Below are 6,000 nucleotides of genomic sequence, written 5' to 3'. Positions count from 1 at the left end.
ATTAAAGGAAGAAAGGGGAAAGAAATCAAAGCCTTAAACTGCACATAAAAGGCAATCGCTGGCAACCAATCTGTTCAACTTCCAACTATTTGCACTTTATGAATAAAGGTCAATCTGTTATTGGCACCCAAATGTTAATGTTCTTATGAGGGTTTAAGCTGCTTTAACAGCTGAATAAGTGAGAGTGAGCTATAGGGCCACACCTAATCATTCAGGTCCAGCTGGGACACGGGGGAGCATCTCAAAAAGGCAAGAGAGGCAGATAGTATGTGTATGAAGAGCTAGCAGAGGGGAGGTGGGCACACATTTAATGAGGGGTAAAAGATGAGATCACTTGTAATACAGGAAACTCAAGACTAAATGTCCATGTGGCTTTTTTCTTACATGTTTTACATGCTGCTTGCTATATATGGCAGCCAAGCCTGCCCTAGACCTGGACAGCCTTATATAATCAATTAACTTCTAATATGTATTTAATTTCTCTCTTTTAAAAACAATACCTCCAAATATTTCATAGCCCTTCAGTCACAGTATCCTCTGGATCAGTGGTAGACAATACAGTAACGAGGCAAACCTCTGACTTCCTGCTTGTGAGAATGCCCTTCTCCTTTCCAGTCTACATCTGTACTTAGGGACACAGTCACACTAGAGGCATGGAGTTTCTGAGTGAATAACAGTAGATATAGGACAAAAAACCAACTTGGTCATGCTAATGGTAGTCATAAAAGCATCTTTTTTTCCTAACATGTTTTCTGGTGGTGGCTAGCATAGGGACAATTGAATTGTACAGATTTAATTTCTGCATTAGGCAGAAAATAAGTTAATACAAGCCAAATGCCAATTTTTTGTTCCCTCTAAATTAGTCCATTCCAGTGGGGTCAACACTTAGTAGAGGGCACATTTGGTTTTGTTCCTTCTATCTGTGAGGCAAACACATCTCAGAAGTTTCTGGGTCTGTTCCTAACTAAATGTCACATCGCCTCTATTGGCCTCCATTTCCTTATTAGTAAAATGACTGGTTATCTTTAAAATCCCATCCAACTCTGCTGCCCTCTCTCAGCTGATTTCTTCAACTATGTAGTAGAGATATGTTACTGTGAAGTTTAAGGAGTTTCTTTAAAAAGACCTTTTACCCCTAGCAAACTAATGCAGGAACAGAAAACCAAACACCACATGTTCTCATTTATAAGTGGGGGCTGAACAATGAGAACACATGGACACAGGGAGGGGAACAACACACACTGGGGCCTGTAGGGGCAGGGGGTCCTGGGGGAAGGAGAGCATCAGGATAAATAGCTTAGGCATGCAGGGCTTAATACCTCGGTGATGGGTTGATAGGTGCAGCAAACCACCATGGTGCATGTTTACCTATGTAGCAAACCTGCACATGTATCCTGGAACTTAAAATAAAATAAAATTAAAAAAAACTAAAATGTAATACTTATGTAAGACATACTTATTACAAGTAGGACTTTTATGAAAAATGAAGGGTATCCTTATGACCAGACATAGGAAGGGACATAGGGTTATTGCTTATCCCCACTTGCTGTAGTGTGAGCAGAAACAAGCTGTTCACGTCCTCCTTAATTTTCCCCACCAAGCCTTTGCTGACACAGTTCCTTCCACTTGGCTCATCCTTCCCCAATTCTAACCATCTGTGAATATGCAACTCAGATACACCCAGTTGAAATGACTATTTTTCCATCTCTCTTCTGTGATTACCCTTTATTCTGTGGTTTCACACATTCCTTGATGGATTATCATTGATTCTGTATATTTTTGTCTCCTTTAGAAGACAACAAATCCTTTGAGGTCTGGAACTGTGCTTTTATATCCCCTCCAGTGCCTAGGAAGTTCCAGATTGTGTGGAAGGCAAGCAATATCTCTTTGTTAAACATAATTCAAATAATACTTTTTCTTCCTGCCTTCCGAATAAGCTAATTTATTTTTAAAATAGGTAATACATTCAAATGTTATAAATGTCACAAGTTACAAATTAACTCATAAAAAGTAATTCTTCTTCCCACCCCTTCTCCCTGTCCCTCATTTTTCCTCCAGGAAACAACTAGTATTACTGGTTTCTTGTGTTACTCTTTTTAATTTATTTATTTTTGAAACAGGCTTCCAGGATGTAGTGAGTAAAACTGAGACCATATCTAGAAGTGTTTAAATGCTAAAGGAGGGAGAGTCTCAGAAACTGGGAAGAATCATTCTCTATTCTTCCCGTCCTTCTGTGGCAGACAATACTTTTCCAGGGCAAACAACGGCTGCCTCCATTCAGGAACTGCAGGTTCTAGTGGAGTGAAAAGATGTTATCAGCAAGCTGTGTCTTGTTGGGCAAGACCTTTAACCTCGTTGTACCTATTGGGTTGATGTCTACCAAATCTCCCATCCCTACAGTTCTCTGATTCTTATCTGAAAAAGAGTCATTTCACAAAATCAGAGAATCAGCATTTGAGAAAATGAATTCGATATTAGCATTTTCAATAAGGAATTTAACCTTTGAGCTGGTGAAGTGGCTTTGCCAAATCAATCTATTTAGGAAATTAAAAATAAAATTAGGCACATTTATTGCAAATTAAAGTGAAATGGAATTGAACATTTCTAACTGGCGCCAGAAAAGAGATGTCCCGTGGGGATCATTGTGCCAACAAGGGAATGGGGCCAATCTCAAGTGCTACGCATTTCTTCTGGAGCTAGGAGGCTTATTTCTGCTTCTCAGATGGCTTTGGGATAGGGGTAAGGCAGGGAGGGCTGTGAGATCTGTAGAACTGTGCTCAATCTCTTCTGTGTATGTATTGAGTCAGTCAAGGTCCTGGCAGGAAACAGGTCTCACACTCAAGCTAGGTAATCTGAAGAGAGTTTAAAATGGGCTATTTACAAATGGCTAAACAGCATTTTCAAAAATAAAACAGGGAGAGTCTAGTATCTTGAAGTTAGTAAATGGGAAACTGTTATCACCCACTCTTTGGCTTAAAGGGGCAAGGAGGAGAAGAGGTATAGGAGGCTCTAGAGAAAGCAGCTACACAGAGAGGGCTCCTGATGAGAACTGAAGATTGCAACATCCAGCATCCACCCATCCTCCTTTGCCTGAACAACCCTAGCTCCTCCTTTAGGATTCCTCCAGGTATCTTCTCTGCTGGGAGAGCCTTCCCTGAGCTCACCGGTCTGAGCTCACAGCCTTCCCTGAGTACAGGGTTTAGTTGTCAATGTAAGAAATATGTGAATCTTCCTATCCTAGCACAAATCACACTGTTTTGTATAATAATTGACTCTTTACTTTTCTGTCTCTCTCACGTGTCTGTGTGCTTCTTGAGGACCCAGAATCTATCTTATTGGGCTTTTTTTTTTCCATAGTATCCAGTCAAATGCTTGTGGAGTGATGGGAAGGAAGGAAAGGACTAGTTCTGTCTCATCTCATAGTGCTTTCGTGTTATTACCACTGGGGGACGTGGGCTAGAGCTACAGGCAATTCTCTGAATGCCTAGAGAGTTTTGCTTTGTATCTCCTGTCTAGAATTAGCCCTGAGGAGATCACCAGCTAAATGTGAAAGAAAGTTTGCTCAGAATTTTCATCATAGCATTGTTTAGGAAAAAAAATTAAAAGCACTAAACCTGATGAGGAAGATACGTGAAAAGACATTTGTGATATATTGCTGTGTGAAAAAGCACGTTACCTACTAATAAGAGCACTATGATCATATTTTTGTAAGGTATATGCATAGTTATGTGAATTTGGACAATTTATTAATAATTAACCTCTTCAAGCCTCACTTTCCTCATTTGTAAGCTATATCTACCTCCGAGGGTTGTTCTGAGGAGTAAATGCACAGTATCCAAGATAGCTCGTGCATGGTTAAGAACTCAGTATGTGTTAAGAACTCAGTATGTGTTCTATTAATCTTATCTACATGCACAGAAAGACATATGAAGGAATGTTCGCAAAGTATTTCCACTAATTATTGTTATGCACTTTACTTTTTTCTTTGTACATTGCTGTGTTACTTGAAATTTTTTCACAATAATCATCTATCAATTTTGCAACAACACTAGCTACTAGAAAAAGAAGAACTCTTGTTTTAATTCCTCCACCACCACTTGTTAACTTTGTGTCTTTGGGGAAGTAACTGGACACCTCTGTACCTTATTTCCCTCATCTATAAAATAAGTATTCATTTCTTTTCTATCTCTGAAGCTTTTGCTACAGATGAAATGAGTTATTGGATTTGTACATGTTTTTAGAAACCATCAAAGTAATACACAAATATTAGATATTATTATTGTTAACTTAATTAGAATAATTTACTTGGATTTTTTTTCTGCTTCTCATCCGGGTGTTTTGTGGGAGACAAGCTGCCTTTATGAAGAGGCCTTAGGAAGCCCATCAGTGGTGGAATTGCTGGTAACACCAATGACCTGTTACCATCCTCATGATGAAACTGAGAATTCCTAGCCACCAAATGATTAACACGGCATACTATGTTCTGAGCTTACCTTTGCCCTGGTTTGTTTTCACTGCCTGAGATCATTCTTCTCCATCCTGGACACATGTCTCTCTCTTTTCAGTGTGAGTTTTATGTATTTTCATGCTTTGTTGCTGACTTGTGATATTAACTTAACAAGAGTGAGAGGTGAGCCTATTAGCACACTTTTGGTGAATTGGTAAAAGGATTTAGAGGGTGAATCACCACGCTGGTTCATGAGGTTGAACGGGCTTTGGGAGCCACTGGGGATTTGGTAATATTTACCGCAACTTCTGATGCATCATCTCTTTCCTCTTCACTCACGAAAGATGCAGACGCCTTCAGGGAGGAGGTCCCAGTCGAGCTTGACAGCATTCTGGGAACACAAGGAGGGACCTGTAGTCAAAATGCACAAATCTGAAGGAGGCCTTTGTGCACAGAAGCTGTCCTGCCTATAAATGTCCCCAGTCACCAGATTAGTGCCAATTTATTTTCCAGTGAAGACACCAGGGGTCCGGGGGTGGGGTGGAGTTTGCAGGAGGGAACAAAAAGGAAAAGGCATACTTAGCACTAACCAAATGAGAGCCCCGCTCTGAAGTAACGGCCAAATGAGCGTCCACTGAGTGTCTGCTGATGTGCGTGTGCTGATGCCTCGTAAGTAGAACTGCGAGCACATGTGCTTGGGTGAATATTTGTGTGATCAGGTTATGAATATTTCTTTTGTGTGACACATTTAAAATTGTAATTAAATTTTTTGCTCTAGCTGAGAAATAACATTTATTTTTTTAACCATGAAAAACAAGTTTATCGTAAGAAATGATGGATAAGTTTGAGTGTATTTCACTGCCTGCTCCTCCCTCTCCCACCACCCTCCCCTCTGCCCCTTCACCCCCACTCCCCAGACAACATGTTTTAGCACACATTGGGCTCTTGATGTGTTCAGGATTTAAGGCCTCCCTGAGAACCAGAAGGAGTACATTTACTCTTTCCTTTCCCACTCTTTGGAAGGTTTCAGTCCAAGCTTATGAAAGTCATTTCCATTTTCAAAAGCAGAGTTGGTAAAACACTTTGGAAACTTTCCCTGCACCCCCATCCCCTCCCACCCCACTCCATCTTCTTGTTTGAGAAATGCAAATCTAAAGCCAATCCTATTTTATGTTAAAAAGTGAAAAACATTTCAATGTATTCTTGTCTTGTATGACTGGCTGAGAGCCTCTAAATCCCCACCATTTACCAAATTAAACTAATTGAAAGTGCTTCCAAAAGCCACATCTGTAGGCTGACGTTTGTCCCTGCCTTTCACTTTGGGCTCGGGAAACTGTTCTCCATTCCATTGATCCCTGAATAGTCATGCCTGTCAGGAAGCCACATCAGCCATTATCATTCTAATTTTACTGCCTTTCTTGGTCCCTAATCTAATTTGCAATGATGCTTAAGCATTTCGCAAGGCCATAGCACTTTCTTCAGAATTTCAACAAGAGCATTAAACCCCCAATTTACATTAATGAAGTGCACATTTAATTAGGGGAGAGGGTAAA

At 40.2% G+C, this 6,000-nt stretch overlaps 1 long non-coding RNA gene across 1 annotated transcript in view; it reads left to right on the top strand.

Annotated features, from left to right (window-relative positions):
• Positions 1–5,018: 5,018 nt before the first annotated feature.
• Positions 5,019–6,000, top strand: part of LOC129059019 (uncharacterized) — a 92,689-nt gene continuing 91,707 nt past the window's right edge. Inside the window, exon 1 of the long non-coding RNA XR_008524597.2 lies at positions 5,019–5,116. This is a non-coding gene — a long non-coding RNA (uncharacterized LOC129059019). The remainder of the gene's footprint in view (positions 5,117–6,000) is intronic.

The sequence above is a fragment of the Pongo abelii genome, chromosome 3, assembly GCF_028885655.2.
Source record: "Pongo abelii isolate AG06213 chromosome 3, NHGRI_mPonAbe1-v2.0_pri, whole genome shotgun sequence".
NCBI lineage: Eukaryota > Metazoa > Chordata > Mammalia > Primates > Hominidae > Pongo > Pongo abelii.
The sequence above is the reverse complement of the archived record's forward strand: the minus strand, read 5'-3'. Positions and strand labels throughout refer to the sequence as shown.